The sequence below is a fragment of the Rutidosis leptorrhynchoides genome, chromosome 3 (genome assembly GCF_046630445.1).
Source record: "Rutidosis leptorrhynchoides isolate AG116_Rl617_1_P2 chromosome 3, CSIRO_AGI_Rlap_v1, whole genome shotgun sequence".
NCBI classification, from domain to species: Eukaryota; Viridiplantae; Streptophyta; class Magnoliopsida; order Asterales; family Asteraceae; genus Rutidosis; species Rutidosis leptorrhynchoides.
Genome location: NC_092335.1, coordinates 608,785,449 through 608,803,639, shown reverse-complemented (window position 1 = coordinate 608,803,639; position 18,191 = coordinate 608,785,449).

Genomic DNA, 18,191 nt, shown 5'->3' with positions numbered 1-18,191 from the left:
TCCAAGTAACTTAAGGTAGTAACCTTGTTCATAATCTTATTCAATTCATATTCATATAGCTATCTTATTTTGTGGTATAAAATTTTAACAACAAGAACATAGTTTGAATGATTTCAAACTTGTTCGCAAACTAAATAGATCCTTCTAACTTGACTTTTAAAACACTTCAAGAGCTACAATATATCATAATGATATGCTAACCTAACAAGATATAACTTAGTTTTACAAAGAACATCTTAAAAACTGAATCTACGTCGTCGGAGTGCAACCGGGGGCTGTTTTGGGTTGGATAATTAAAAACCATCTTGAACTTTGAATTGGAAGTTCATGTTCTGGAAAAATGATATTTCTTATGAATATGTTAACACATAAAAATTTCATGGTTTAACTCAAAGTGTAAGTATTTTTAGAAAAAATGATCATTAAATGTTGTTTTTATGATGGAAAATGATCACTTTCATAAGTTTCACCAAAGTTTGACTTATAACCTATGATTTCGAATATAAACTAAGGTATTTTCAGTTCATATTCTTAAAATTTGACTCGATCCAAGGAAGTGGCAAGTTGAACCAACAAAAACGGAGTTGTAATGAAGAAACTACGACTAAAACAAGATTGGGTATCCGAAGCTAGTTTAGCTACGAAAATATTTGGAGAAAAAGTAAATTAATCATATCTTTTCTAATTAATATGATATTTTATATATAATTACTTATGATTTGATTTTATATATTTCAGGACCACCCGTAAACAACACGAGAAGATTAATCATAAGACCTCATGATTGTACGCAACACGTCATTTGACAACACGGTACTTTATGTACGCAACACGTCATTTGACAACATGGTACCATGGGTCGAGATTAATTCTGATCAATACGAATACGATGGGGTCTTTATTTATTTTATTTAAGCAACTAATTGTGGACCACTAACATCGGACTGCTAATTACGGACTAAGAAAATATTAAAAGTATTAAAAGTATATATATATATGTAACGATTACTTAAAAAAAGAAAATATGTTGATATATTATATATATGGTTAGGTTCGTGATATCTATCGGAGACCAAGTAGAATTAAATACCTTCAAGGCAAAAGTGAGTTTCATTTGCTCCCTTTTATATATATTTTTGGGACTGAGAATACATGCGCTGTTTTTATAAATGTTTTACGAAATAGGCACAAGTACTAAAACTAATTCTACGTGGGTTTAAACCAGAAATATACCCTTAGCTTGGTAACATTAAACTACTTGTCTATGTACGGTAGGCGCGAATCCTAAAGATAGATCTATTGGGCCTGACAAACCCCATCCTGACTATGGGATGCTTTAGTACTTCGAGGTTATTTTAAACACACCTGATCTGGTGTACTTCAGAGGGTAAAACATGAACGTTAAGGCTTGTTACCGGGTGCCTACAACTTATAGAATACTTTTATACACTTGCGAGTGTACATATATTTATAAACGGAAATCTTGTGGTCTATTAATATATTGAAATGATTGTTATGATAAACCTATGAACTCACCAACCTTTTGGTTGACACTTTAAAGCATGTTTATTCTCAGGTATTAAAGAAATCTTCCGCTGTGCATTAGCTCATTTTAAGGATATTACTTGGAGTCATTCATGGCATATTTTGAAAGACGTTGCATTCGAGTCATTGAGTTCATCAAGATTATTATTAAGTCAATTATAGTTGGATATATTATGAAATGGTGTGCATACCGTCAATTTTTTGTTGTAAAGAAAGTTTGTCTTTTAAAAACGAATGCAATGTTTGTAAAATGTATCATATAGAGGTCAAATACTTCGCGATCTAATCAACTATTGTGAATCGTTTATAATGTATATGAACGGGTCCTTTCAGTTGGTATCAGAGTGGTGGTCGTAGCGAACCAGGTCTTGCATTAGTGTGTCTAACTAGTAGTTGTTAGGATGCATTAATGAGTCTGGACTTCGACCGTGTCTACATGTCAAAAGTTTTGCTTATCATTTCTAGTCGGAAATCATCTGCTTATCATCCTTAGGAAATTACCTGCTTATCATTCATAAGTCTAGACACGTTTTACTGCATTTACTGCATTGATAGTGTATAGACGAATTCTTATCTTAGCATATCTGTTATTGCGAACTTTGACTGATATCTTTTCAAAGATTCTCCGTAATTTACGGGATTTTGGTATTATATATACATATGTAAATTATGTATTGAAGAGTACCAAATCTAACTCCTATAATCTATTCCATACCAAAAATTCATTTTCCCCATTATACAAGATGGATTCCGCATCTAGTTTGAATTCTTCAGATTCCGACAGTTATGCCGATATGGATTTCCATTCGGGCTCCAAAAGCAGCATCACAGGAATGGATCAACCAATTTCCCATCATCTATTCTGGATGAATTGGGGATGGGTTCATAATATACTAAATCACTGGAGACAAGAAGAAGGTGATCCATTCCATCCACCAAATTGCCCTCTTGGCGATGAACCTGAAGCACTTACCGGCGAACCTATTCGAAACACCATTTTCTCTCTCATTTCTAGAGTATCTCGTCACGATTATATACTATCCCATATTACAAATCTTGTTCATTCGCTCGCTCCAACCGCCAATCATCCCGGTGTACTAGCAGAAGTTAACGAACTTCGCGCTCGCGTGACGGCTTTGGAGAACATGGAGCGAAGGTTATAAACACCAGCAGCATAATCAGCACCACCATCAATAACATCAACAATACCATCATCACCACTAACAAACAACATCCGCATCACACGTCTCGACATCATAATCTGTCCTACAAACATCAACATCATACGCACCATAGATACCAAGGAGTACCAACAATAATGAACGATGAAGTATTAATCCATAACTTCATTGATATTCTGCGAAGAATATGTGGTTTCAAAAAGTTTTAGAGATTTCTTATTCTAGCTCAAACCGAAAAGCAAATGAGATTAATAGCATATTAATTCATTAAATTCATGATTTCATCTGAAGAAAATATATATGTATATATGTTTTCATAAAGATTGTAATTAAAAGTTCTTTTGTACAAAATATTAATGGTGAATTTTTTTTTTTAACAGGTAGGTAATACCCGAGGAATAATTAGATTTCATCTTAATAAGTTACATTGTACATTCGTCGAAGCTGATTCAACAGTCATTTACTATCCTACTTACAACCACCGATATACGTATCCGTTCACTGCAGAATAACCATTTTCATTCAATTTCATATTTGGATTTTGACTTCCCAGAATCCAACAAGTGGCATATGAAGAAAACATATGACAAAATAAAATCTGTTAGAAACAAACAAATTAACTATGAAAAATTTTGTTAAGAATCCACGCTAACTGTTCCAGCTAACTGTTCCTAGCTAACTGATTACATTTTATTTATCGCAGTTTATTTATCGCAATTTAATTATCGCACTTTTATTTATCGTCATTTAATTTCTGTAATTATTTTACGCACTTTAAATATCGGGACACGTATACAATGTTTTGACATATCATATCGACACATCTATATATATTATTTTGAATCACCATAGACACTCTATATGCTGTAATGATCGAGTTCTCTATACAGGGTTGAGGTTGATTCTACAATAATATATATAGTTTGAGTTGTGATCGAGTCTGAGACGTATACGGGTCACGACATGTATTAATTAATTCGTATATTATATATTAAACTATATATGAATTATTGGACTGTTACTGTGGACTAATGACATTGGACAATTAAAATGAATTAAAATATTGATTATAACATATGAAACTAAACATTTCTTCAAGATTGCCACTTGATTTCATCTTAAACCACATTGTATCTCGACGATTACAATCAACATTCAAATCTATCATGATTCTTAAAAACACCTCAATCGAGAGGATAAACCAACCGCACTTCATCTACGGAAGAAAAGATTGATGCATATAGTTATGCACCTGAAAAACCCTCGGAAATGGAGTAAACGTTTGACACGTATCTGTTCTAGTTCCTTTGACATTGTTATTACCTAAGATCATTTTGCAATCCCTTTCCAAAGTAGCTAATTTTGTCACAGCTCCAGCAAGTCAACTCCGACTTTTCATCTGAAACAACTTTATTATAACCGTGATATATATGCGTACTCTTTATTGTTACTGGGGAACCTTTTATATTCCACAATATTACCATCAGCGATTAATCATTCTAAAAACACAATTCTCCTGAAACTACCTCGGTTTGATAACTGATGACCCAGATCAGTTAACTTTGAAAATGCTGACGAAGCAGCATGTTGTAGATGATCGTAATGGCCAAAAGTTTGATGATAAAGAAAGGACATCCTCTCAACAACTTTCCGAATCTTGTCCATGCCTCATATAGAGTTTCATTTGGCTTTTGTGTGAACGTAACTATTTCTCCTTGAAGTCTCACGGCTTTAGATGCCGGAAAGAATTGTTTAAGAAATTTTTCAACTAAGACATCCCATGTATCAATTGCCCCTTCAGGTAACGATTCTAACCAATCTTTGGCTTCTCCCTTTAAAGTCCAGGGAAATAACATGAGATAGATCTGTTCATCCTCAACTTCTTTGATTTTGAATAGAGTACATATCCTATTAAATGTTCGAAGATGTTCATTTGGATCTTCTTTTGGCGTGCCACTATATTGGCATTGATTAGTTACCATGTGTAAGATTTGTCCCTTGATTTCATAATCTGGCGCATTAATATATGGCTTAATAATGGCGTATCCTTGGCCTGTGCGTGTGGCTCTCATTCGGTCTTCCATACTTAGAGGTTCAGTTACTTCCATAATTGAATTTGTTGAATACGAATCACTAGAGAATTCTGATTTAACGGTTTGTGGTTCAGGAGGAATCATTAGTGGTTCAGGATCTTGGAATTGTCCTTGAATATTCTCCGGGTTCTCGGTAGTGAAGTCGGGTTCAAAAAATAGATTATCGGAAATTTGAATTGGAGTACTTGGTCAACTAGATGATAATTCCAAAGAAAAATCAACAGCGGCAATATTAGCTAGATGTCTTGATCGAGTTACAGGCGGTGAACGTATGAAAGGTGGTGAACGTTTTGCTCGATGCATTCACAGAATATCTTATTAGTTATAAAAGATAAAAATTATATAAGTTATTAAATTAATAGACTTTTCTGATTTTGCCCACGTTTCGAATAGCCAATAGATGCAGCAGGTAGCCAGGACCCTTTAAATCAGAAGCTCACAACTCGCCACTAACAAATCCAACTATTACTACGAACCAGAAAATTTTGGATGTCTATCAATTTAACCGCTTAAAATAATTTTTTGTTTTGAAATTTTAGAGAAGAAATAGAAAATTCTATGTCCTAAAAACTAGAGCGTCGATAAATAAGAAAGAAAAAGAGCACGTCGAAAAACGTCGAAAAATAAAAGGTCGAAAAATAAAAATAAGAAAGAAAAACGTCGAAACTTAAAAGTCTAAAAACTAAATCTAAAAAGTTGCGCCTAAAGGTATTAAAACTTAAAAGGAAATCTATATCCAAAACGGAAATAACTTAAAAGGCACTAAAATATATGAACGGCGTCGCAAAATTCTAAAGCGCCTAAATCTTAATTCTAAAGAAAAAGCACTTAAGTGATTTTACGGCAAAGTCTTAAAAATCTAGAAGCATAAAATACTACGGAAAAAACTAAGTTTAAAATTAATTACGAACGATAAATATACAAATTACGAAATAAACGATTAAAAGATAATACAAATTATAACTAAAATGATAAAAATACAAATTTTATAAAAATATTATTTTTATATTATATTTTATAAAAGTATTAAACTATATAATTAATAATAATACTTAAACTTAAAATTACAAATTATTATTAAAACTAAATACTAGTTAATTAATAATAAAAAAATTAAACCCTAATTATTAAATAATAATAAAAATAATTAAACCCTACTTCGTAATAAATGCGTTCGAGGTATGTGGCCTGCCAAATTATCTCAAGCGATCGCATGGAGATATAGTTTTGGTTTCATGCTGTTGCATGAACTAGGGGTCCAGCAATATTTTGGGCTTTTAATCGGCTCGGCCCAATTTTCTATTTATTAATTATTTGATTTCAGTTTTTTTTTTTTTTAGATTTTAAATTTTATAAAATAATATATAGCTAAATTTTATAAAAATAAACTTGTATTTTAAAAACTTAAAATAAAAATACTTTTATAAACAAAATCTTAAAAATATAACTCTTTTTTTTCTAATTTTTAAATTTAAATTTAAAACTTATTTAAAATTATATTTGTTTTTTACAAAAATAGATTACACACTTAAATAAATTTTAATTTTTTTTTATGAGTATAGTGTTTCGTTCTTGGCTCCCCGGCAGCGGCGCCAAAACTTGATGTTAAAGCAGAGGGGTACGAAATATTTATTATTTTTTATTACGAAATACTACGAAATATGATACAAGTTTTAATTAATTTACGGATGAGATATACCTAAACCTTGCTACAACACTTATAGGCAGTGTACCTAATCGTAGAGTAATGTAGTTTTTAGTAAGTCCGGTTCGTTCCATAGGGAGACGGCTTATTGCGTACACTATATTTTTAAACAATTATAATTGTATATATATATATATATATATATATATATATATATATATATATATATATATATATATATATTAGTAATATAGTAGTATTATTATTATTATAAAAAGGGGGTTTTACCGTTTAATGACCGGTTTGTCGATTTTAAATAAAGCGTAAAGATAAATGACGATAATATAAATGACAGAATTTAAATTGCGATAAAGTAAATTGCAGTAATTAAAATGACAGTAAATAAAGGTACGATGAAATATGAAATAAAAGTATTATGCTTATTTAAACTTCCGTAATCATGATGTTTGACGTTTTGATTTTAATTTATTTATCTGGGTTAATTGTCCTTTGTCCTGGATTTATTTGATACCTATCTGGTTTTTGTTCATAATAGTCCATCGGTCATAATTATAAAATGCTCGTCAAATTAACCTTATTCCCAAAGTCAAATATTCCAACTAATTAGGGATTCGAACTGTAACAAGGTTTTAATACTTTGTTTAATAATTACATCAGGTTATCGACTGCGTGTAATCCAAGGTTTTAATACTTTGTTAATAATTACACCAATTATCCTTGTATGTAATCCACCCCTGTTTTAATGAGATATGAATATTAATTTACCCACTTGATCAGAATGAATAATCAATTACCCAACCCGAATAATTAATTAAATGATCGTAAAATATGTCGTATAAACGTCACTAAATAGAACATACATAATCATTTTAATAATTATTAGATTAACTAATTTGAAGATAGGTTCGACAGATTCTAATGATTTTTCATTCGATTAGACAATACCCCCATCTATTAATAGTCAATAGTCCAATGTCCACAAGTATCGGTCTGTTGTCCAAACCTTAATTATGGTATAAAATCTAATAACCCAATCTTAATTTTTAGTCCAACATCACGATTACTTTGGCTCAAATAAGCATAATAATAACTTAGTTACGATACATTAATTTAAAAAGGAAGAACATAGCTTGCAGTGGTGATTAATCGCGTAGCGTTGCACGGACAGAATTTCGACTTAAAACCCGTAAAATATTCATAAAATAACCTTATTATTATTAACTTAAAATTATATTATATATATATATATATATATATATATATATATATATATATATATATATATATATATATATATATATATATATATATATATATTTACGCTACATAGAAAGGAAAAGAAAAAGATGTGTTAAAACTCGCAGAAAACTGGCGAATTTATAGGACCTGGCCACCTTTTCCCTGCCATGCAATCGCATGGGATTAAGGCAGCCAGGCCATGCGATCGCATGGCCAGCTGTATCAGGCCACCTACTTTTGTTTTCTTCTTGCCGACGTTTTATTTATATATATATATATATATATATATATATATATATATATATATATATATATATATATATATATATATATATATATATATATATATAATTTATATTAATTATATATATTATATTATATTCTTGTACATAGTTGACTTGTAATTTTAGCACCGTTGCGTCGCGCGTTGATAGTTGGCTCAGGGCCTGGTTCCGGATTTTCGAACGTCCTTTCGTACGCGGAGATATCTTGTACTTTGCGTTTCGCGGCTTGCACTCTTGTAATTTTTAGACGTTTCTCATCATTAAATTGAACCACTTGAATTATATCTTATACATTTGAGCTTTTTGGTCATTTGCGTCTTCAAATAGTCATTTTTTTCTTTTGTCTTCGCACTTATTTATTTAAACGAATATTACATAAAAATAGAACAATTACAACTAAAAGCTTTACATATTGGAAGGATATTGTGCCTAAATATATGTTCACCTCGCATAACATCAAGTATTTTTTGCGCCGCTGCCGGGGAATCTTCTTAAATGCCGAAGCGAAATGCTATATATATAAAAAAGAATTTGTATTAAGTTTTAATTTCTTTTTGTAAAAATACGTTTTAAATATTAAAAATACAAAAATATAAAAAGAAAAAACAAAATATATATATTTTTAAGAGTTTGTTTAAAATTATAAAGTATTTCTATTTTTTCTTTTAGTTTTTAAAGTATAAGTTTTTATTTATTTTATATAAATATTTTATAAATTAAAAAAATATAATAAGTAATTGCAATCGGGCCTGGTACTGTAGCAGCCCATAATATGGCCTGGTACCCGAAGCCATGCGACCGCATGGTATTAAAACACTCAGCTCATGCGACCGCATGAGCTGATTAGACAGGTCTGGTACCTTAGCCAACGAATTAGGGTTACGTTTTAATTATTATTATTAATTAATTAATTAGAATTAGGGTTTTAATTTAATATTAGTTAGTTTAAGTTTTAATTAATTTTGTATTTTTAGTTTTAATTAGTTTTATTAAATTATAAATTAATACTTTTATAAAATAATAATATAAAAATAATATTTTTATAAAAATAAGTAATTTTATTATTTTTTATATCTTTTTATAAATTGTATATTTTAATCGTTTATTTCGTAATTTGTATATTTATCGTTCGTAACTAGTTTTAAACTTAGTATTTTGCCATAGTAGCTCTAGATTTTTAGGCTTTGCCGTAAAATCCCTTAAGTGCTTTTTCTTTAGACTAAGATTTATGTGCTTTAGAATTTTGCGACGCCGTTTTAAAAATTTTAGTACTTTTTAAGTTATTGCCGTTTTGGATATAGAATTCCTTTTAAGCTTTAATACCTTTAGACGTAAGTTTTAATTTTTAGTTTTTAGACTTTTAAGTTTTGACGCTGCATTTTATTATTATTATTTTTCGAATTTTATTTTTCGACGCTTATTTTTTTTCGACCTTTTATTTTTCGACGCTCTCTTTTTCTTTCTTATTTCTCGACGCTCTAGTTTTTAGGACATAGAATTTTCTTTATTTTCTTTAAAACTTTGACGAAAAATTATTTTAAGCGGTTAAATTGATAGACATCCAAAATTTTCTGGTTCGTAGTAATAGTTGGATTTGTTAGTGGCGAGTTGTGGGCTTCCGATTTAAAGGGTCCTGGCTACCTGCTGCATCTATTGGCTATTCGAAACATGAGCAAAATCAGAAAAGTCTATTAATTTGATAACTTATACAATTTTTATCTTTTATAACTAATAGGATATTCAGTGAATGCACCGAGCAAAACGTTCACCACCTTTCATACGTTCACCACCTGTAACTCGATCAAGACATTTAGCTAACATTGTCGCTGTTGATTTTTCTTTAAAATCGTCATCTATTCGACCAAGTACTCCAATTCAAATTTTCGATAATCCATGTTTTGAACCCGACCTCACAATTGAGAATCCGGAGGATATTCAGGGACAATTCAGAGATCCTGAACCACTAATCATTCCTCCTGAACCACAAATTACTCATCCAGAGATTGTCGAAGAAGAAACCATTAAGTCAGAATCCTCTAGTGATTCAGATTCTACAAATTCAATCATGGAAAATTTGGAACCTCTAAGTATGGAAGACCGAATGAGAGCTAAACGCACTGGCCAAGGTCACGCAATCTCGGGAGATGGACATCTCGTCTCGGCAGCCTTCCAAAAATGAGATCTCGGGGAGATCTCGGGGAGAAATAAGGAGATTTACAACACTGCACAGCAGCTGGTGGTTCCATTATGAAAAAAACCGCAACCGAAGCTCACAAAATCATTGATAACACAGCCTCTCACTCGCATGAGTGGCACCAGAAAAAAGATTTTTTCGTTCATCTAAAGCGGCTAGAGCCGATTCTAGCCATGACTTTGATTCCGTTTCTGCCAAAATAGATGCTTTCGAGAGACAAATGGAAAATATGAATAAACATATTCACGCAATACGAATCAGTTGTGAGCAATGCGGTGGACCACACTTAATGAAAGATTGTCACATTGAGCAAACCATGGAACAACGAGAGAATGTTTCCTACATGAACCAAAGGCCGGGAAATAATTATCAAAATAATTATCAACCGCCAAGGCCAAACTTCAAAGGAAATCAAAACATTCTTTACAATCCAAATGGACCCAACAATAACTCGTACAACCAACAAGGTCCAAATAACCAACCAACTCAAAACAACACTTTCAATCAACAAAGACCTGGCTTGTATAAGCCATCACAACAAACCGAAGAGAAAAAGCCAAATCTAGAAGAAATGATGGCAAAGCTAATGGAATCTCAAACACAATTTATTACATCTCAAACCCAAAAAAATGAGAGGTTTGATCAGTCATTAAGAATTAAGAACTCAACAAGCTTCCATTTTGACTCTAGAAAAATACGTAGGTACTCTTGCTAGCTTGATGAGTGAGAGGGAACAAGGAAAGCTACCGAGTAATACTGAAGTAAATCCTCGAAATGAAAATGTTAATATGGTGTCAACAAATTCTGAAAAACCAGCATCAGAAGATGGGAAGGTTTTCGATGTGAGTAACAATGAAGAAGTTATGCCACCACCACCACCCGAGTATGTAAAGCCAGTGGTGGCACCATACAGACCACCCATCCCGTTTCCAAGAAAAGAAGTTGAGTATGAGCAAGTAATAGGTAATAAAGTTTGTGATAACTTTGAAAAGAAGGAGAAGAATAAGAAAATGCAAGAAACAAAAACCGTAGAAGTAAACCCGGTGAAGACAGTTCCACCAAAACCTCCACCAAGGTTGGGTGATATGGGTGAATTTATTGTTCCTTGTCTACTTAGTGATTGTGTCATGTATGATGCACTAGCAGATTTAGGTGCGAGTGTGAGTGTTATGCCTCTTTTATTATATAAGAGATTAGGAGTAGGTGAGTTAAGTCCAATAGAGATGAGTGTTCGACTCTTTGATCAAACCATTAGGCACCCAGTTGGAATTACTGACAACCTACCCGTTCAAGTGGGTAATTTAACCTTTTTAGTCGAATTTATTGTCATTGACATAGAAGAGAACTCAAACATTCCTCTAATTTTAGGTCGACCATTTTTAGCGGCCACCGGGGCATTATTTGATGTCAGAAAGGGTAGAATGACACTTAATGATGATGAAAATCGATCACCTTTGTGAGTCGAAAGTCTAAATCTCCACCAACCAAAACCGTTGAACCAAAGACGATTGGTAAAAACCACATTGTTTTACCAACTCCAACGGTAGTGCTTAACAATAATAAAACGCCTAAGTGTGGGGAAGATGAAGTAACACCTAATGATGACTTGATAACAAAGAACCCCGTTGTTGATACGAAATTAAATGACCCCGTTATTAACAGTTCAATGAAGAAACTTATTAAACGGATTCTCGATGCCAGATCCAAGGGGAACTTTAAGTTATGTAACCGGTTAGTATCCAATCTATCGCCTAAAGAAAAGGCGAAACTAGTTGAATTTGTGGATATTACACAGGAATCCGACCAATGGCTTAAAGCAAAAGTCACAGATATGCAAGTTGATTATGGTCCAAAAGAAATTGACAATGAAGTTAATCACAATTTCAACACCACATCTACCTAAGTGTGGGGAGATTCAAATGTTCTAAAAAGAAAACGCTGTCTAAAGTTAGTTGTTCTGTTCTCATGTAGTTCCGAGAATAGAATCCGATTGGTCTTTTCCACTAGCAGACACTAAAGAACTAGTTTTCTTTCCCCCATTCTGAATTTTTGTTTTGTAGGTTTTATATTAAATTAATACGCATTTTTAAATTTAATTTTTGTGTGATTTTAAAAAAACAAAAATTACTTTATTTCATTAAGTTTAAAAAAATGATTTCTAAAATTCATCGTAAGTTGAAGACTAGGTCATGGAACCGAAATTGCTTTACCCGAGGGCGGGGCGAAAAATTTTGTTATCATTATTTTTAATTTTATTGATCTAAAGTATACCAAAAAAATAAAAATAAAAACCCAAAAATCTTTGCTTTTAAAACAATCGCTTTAAAAAAGACAAATTTTAAATTTTGTTGAGGGACGGACTAGGTAAACATACTGAAACTACCTAAAGTAAAAGGAAACAAAATTTTAAAAAAATTATTCATTTCAATTGTTTTAATAAATAAAGGTTTTATAAATATATATATATATATATATATATATATATATATATATATATATATATATATATATATATATATATATGTTTGTAGTTTATGTACAAAACAGGGTAAAACAGCACACTTTCAAAGACTGTCATTAAGTTCAGCAAAAGCTACTAATTTTGACGACGAGACGCAAAATATCAAATGTGATATAAAATAATATGTTTGCAAACTAGGTATTTTTAATCACTTTTCTACACTAATCACCCTCATGAATTTATAATTATAGTCTGATTTCATGCATATGAGGGCATTGCATGATCTCAAATGTGGAGAAGGGTTATAAATTCTCTCGGATTTACACTTAGTTTAATTGCCAAATTTTGTGAAAATTTGAAAAAATTTCAACTAAATGAATTCAAAATCATGTTTACACATATTTATGAACGATAAAACTAGGTGTTAATGCCGAAATTATTGTTACCTCAGATAGACCATAAATGGAGAAACAACCTAAAACGTTAGAATTCATTTAAAATGGAATAGAGGAGAATAAAAAGGCAAAGAAAAAAATAAATAAAAGCTAAGTGTGAGAAGAATTTACCAAGTTATTTAAAACACATATCACATATTTGGTACAAATTATTGCATGTACTTTTATTTTGGACTAAACTAATTAGTTTTACCCGATTTACTGTAATATATTTGAAAGAAAGATGGATCTGCACGATGAATCAATTCCATCATTAAAAGGAAGTAAAGTCTTCTGAAAAAGACACGCGCTTCTTGATTTAGGTCAGGAAGTTGTCGTCCAGACCAGCTGTAGGTTGACGAAAAACCTAGAAAAGTCATCTCTAAAATCAGCAGGAAATCCACGGACCTCAGCATCAAACAGGGTCGCCAAGTGGTCAGACTTATCCTAACCATGAGAGGATCTGTCTTATATAATGGGGAGGGCGCCGTGCAAATTAGTTTATAAGACTAATGAATCAGATCCCAGAAAGGATAATCTCCTTAAAGATAAAAAAATCAGCTTTTAAGCCTGATATTACTCAATCCTTGAGATTGACTTTTAAAGATTGAGAATTACAAACTCATGGAGTTCAATGATATCTAAACTCGAGCTTGAACGAGAAAATATTTTGATCAAATTACAAACCGATTTGTTTTCTGAAAACTCATTTTCAATGCGTTCATTACCATTGAACGTAAAATCCTAGGAATTCACCTGGAATTCATTAGGTCACTTGAACCAAATCGGGTGTCAACTGTAAGAACGGTGGTTGCATAGCATGGTCGAAGACAGGACCTTGTGCCAGACCGAAAAACTATAGGGTGATCTTTACTATTGCTCATACAAAGGATACTAATTGCATCCGACACGATATAGACCATAATCAAAAGCATGTTACGTGACGTTGCCTTGACAGTTGCTTGTTCAACGCTTTCCTTTACAACGGGGCGGTAGTTTACCGAAAGGTAATATACGTAGCAAGTATACTGGACGTGTTGCTTTTCCAATACAAGGTTAGCAAGTGGGTGACACAAAACCGCAAGTTTTGAGCTAAAATTTTCAAATCTGAAAACCACAAAAACAATTTGCAAACACCGGTGAAGGGCTATTCCGGAAAACTTATCTAGGGTAAAAGCTAGATTGTATTTTCAAAAGATCAAATGTTTTCATAAAGATCCAATTTCCTTAAGGATCTAAATTTTCATAGTCATGTGGGACTGTAAGCCACAACGTTACTATCATTGTTCATACCGCCAAATCGAAATCACTGATGTACAAAGTGTGAAGAATAAAGAAGTGATTCTAGTATTTTTATTTCAAGACTATATTGCTTGAGGACAAGCAACGCTCAAGTGTGGGAATATTTGATAATGCTAAAAACGAACATATATTTCTTAGCATTATCCTTCAAGAAAGACAAGCTTTTGGTTGCAATTGTTCTATTTACAAGTGATATTAGTTTAAATATTAAAAGGTGAAGACAAAAGACAGATTCGACGATTTAAAGACGCAAACGACCAAAAAGCTCAGAAGTACAAAATACAATCTAAGTGGTTCAAATTATTGATGAGAAACATCTCAAAATTACAAGGGTACAAGCCGCAAAATGAAAAGTACAAGATATTAAATAGTACGCAAGGACGTTCGAAAATTCGGAACCGGGACATGAACCAATTATCAACGCGCGACGCAACGGAGCTAAAATTACAAGTCAACGGAGTACAAGAATATAATATAATATATAATTAATTATATATATTTATATATATTATATTATAAATATTAAATAATACGCAGCAGCCCACGTTTTGGAACCATTTGGAGTTGGACAGCCTGTCCATGCGATCGCATAGGAATTACAAGGGAAAGCCATGCGATCGCATGGCCCCTAAATTCAGGACACATCTATAAATAGCAGCGTAATTCGACGATTTATGTACTCCTTTATCAATCTCTCTCTCACATATATATATATATATATATATATATATATATATATATATATATATATATATATATATATATATATATATATATATTTATATTTATAATTTTAATTTTAATTTAAGATTAATAATAATAAGGTTATGTTAGCGAATGTTGTAAGTGTGTAAGTCGAAATTCTGTCCGTGTAACGCTACGTTATTAATACTCATTGTAAGTTATGTTCAACCTTTTTAAATTAATGTCTCGTAGCTACGTTATTATTATGCTTATTTAAATCGAAGTAATCGTGATGTTGGACTAAATATTAAAGACGGGGTTATTGGGCTTTGTACCATAATTGGGGTTTGGACAAAAGAACGAAACTTGTGGAAATTAGACTATGGACTATTAATGGGCTTTATATTAACTAAATGATACCTCGTTAATTTTATATAAAGGTTACAATTTAACGTATCTATATATAACCAGATACGCTTAATCGGGTACGGTGGGCGGGATATCTATAAATACGAATTATCGTTCATTTTACCGGACACGGGAATGGATTAATAGTTAATGGACTCATTAAAATAGGGGTGGATTACATTCAAGGGTAATTGGTGTAATTGTTAACAAAGTAGTAAAATCTTGGATTACACGCAGTCGATAACCTGATGTATTCATTAAACAAAGTATTAAGACCATGTTACAGTTCGAATCCCCAATTAGTTGGAATATTTGACTTCGGGTATAAGGATAATTTGACGAAGACTCTCACACTTTATATTTATGACTGATGGACTATTATGGACAAAACCGTATGGACATATCGAATAATCCAGGACAAAGGACAATTAACCCATGTTAATAAATTAAAATCAACACCTCAAACATCATGATTACGGAAGTTTATATAAGCATAATTCCTTTATTTTATATCTTATCGCACTTTTAATTATCGTACTTTTTAATTATCGCAATTTTATTTATCGTCATTTTATTTATAGCACTTTTAATTATCGCAATTTTATTTCTCGTCATTTACTTTACGCTTTAAATTAAGTTATTTGTATATTTAATATTTTACATTAGGTTTTAATTGTGACTAAGGACATAAAATCGACAAACCGGTCATTAAACGGTAAAAACCCCCCTTTTATAATAATAATAATACTACTTATATATATATATATATATATATATATATATATATATATATATATATATATATATATATATATATATATATATATATATATATATATATATATATATATATATATATATATAATATAGTTTTAAAAATATAGCGTTAAACTTGGCTAGCTCCCTGCGGAACGAACCGGACTTACTAAAAACTACACTACTGTATGATTAGGTACACTACCTATAAGTGTTGAAGCAAGGTTTAGATATATCCACTCTATAAATAAATAAATAACTTGTGTAAAATTGTATCGCATTTAATAGTATTTCGCAATAAAAATATAACTATTTCGTATACACCTCGCATAACATCAAGTATTTTTTACTTGAATTGCCATAATTATATTTGTTAGACGATTTGTTAGATGGTAATTAACAGAAGTCTCTATATTAGTGTTCGGTACAGGACACTTCTGGAGCATTGGTAGAAGTCTTTATATTAGTGTTCGGAACGGGACACTTCTGGAGCAAAACACTTGTGAAAGGTCTTATGTGTCATTGGTCGTGGGTGATTTAGAAGTTTCTAATTGGATATTCATTATGTGTGATGTTGAAAGTGTGAATCGGTGTGAATGTGCATACCAGATAGCGACGTTTCGATAGAAGATAGTAGACTACCTTTAGTAAGTAGTTAACGTGATTGCCGATAACATGTGCTATGTGATAATTGCTGGACCTGAACGTGTGTTAGATGATGTGCTTTGTAGGAACTTGGTGCCTATAGTGTAAAGGTAGCTAAATGACATGTTTATGTGTGGTAAATACGAATGCAAATATGTATGTTTATAATGATGTATAGATTGAAACTGTATGCATAGCTTTGTGTAAAGAATTGCATAAATGTCGCTTTACTACATGTAAAGTACTTCTTATGTCGTGTGAAGGCGATAAAGTACATGCTTGTAATAGTGCCTGATCACCATTATTACAATCGCGTATTTTGTCATGCGAGCATGACATATTGAGTACCGAACAGAGGAACGTGACATAGTTAGATGAGGTTAGTGACGAGTAGGATGTCATGTAGTGATTCTTAGATCATGTTGATTTTAAGATACATGTCGAGAAGCATGTATATTAGATTAATTAGACTGACGTTGGGTTTGGGGGCAATTTTGGAGTCGTGTAATGGTTCTTAGATTGCGGTTGTTTTGGGTGATGTGCTTATTGTCACATCGGGTGCGTTGTAGGTCGAGGAGAGTTACGGTGAATATAAACACTTAGGGCAAGTAGGTGGACTCGCGAGAGTGGTGAGTTTATAGCCACCCTAAGTAGTGGGTGCTATTGAGTTTGACTTGGGTATAGTGTTTTACCGTGACTAGGATGATCTACTTGAGCGTGTAGTGGAGACTAGGATCCCGTGTTGGAATATAATAGGTCTCTTGAGTGTGAGGTTAGAGAATCATGTAGTGATTCTAATAGTGGGTTACCCTTGATGATGTTGTGATGATGAGTCTTTGGGTGCGTTTTTGTGATGATACTCGGGTGAGTACGGAGTTAGAGAACCCAGTAGTGATTCTGTTTGTTGGTCGTCTACGATGATGATGTATCGTAGTGTGCTTGGGTCGTTTAACTCGCGGGAGTGAGACCCTATCGATGATGGTTCGCGTTAGTTGTTTGCGAAATTAGGGTAAGTTCCTTATGGAATTTTTCCCGTATTAACGGTTGTGTCGGTATGCGATGGAGTGTAAGCCTTGGTGTTATCAAGAAATCCTTAGTGTGTTGTGAAGGATTTAGCTAGGCTATGCTGCTTAGCTTGAGCGAGTTCGTTGTGGTGTGTGTTTGTTGGGAAGACTGGTGGATTAATGAACTGTAAGATTCATCGGGTAGGTATGACCTCGGGTCATTAGGTTGGGTATTTGGTGATATCGGGTGTATGAAATCGTAGTAATTGAGTCTTTAAACCTCGATAGAGAGTGG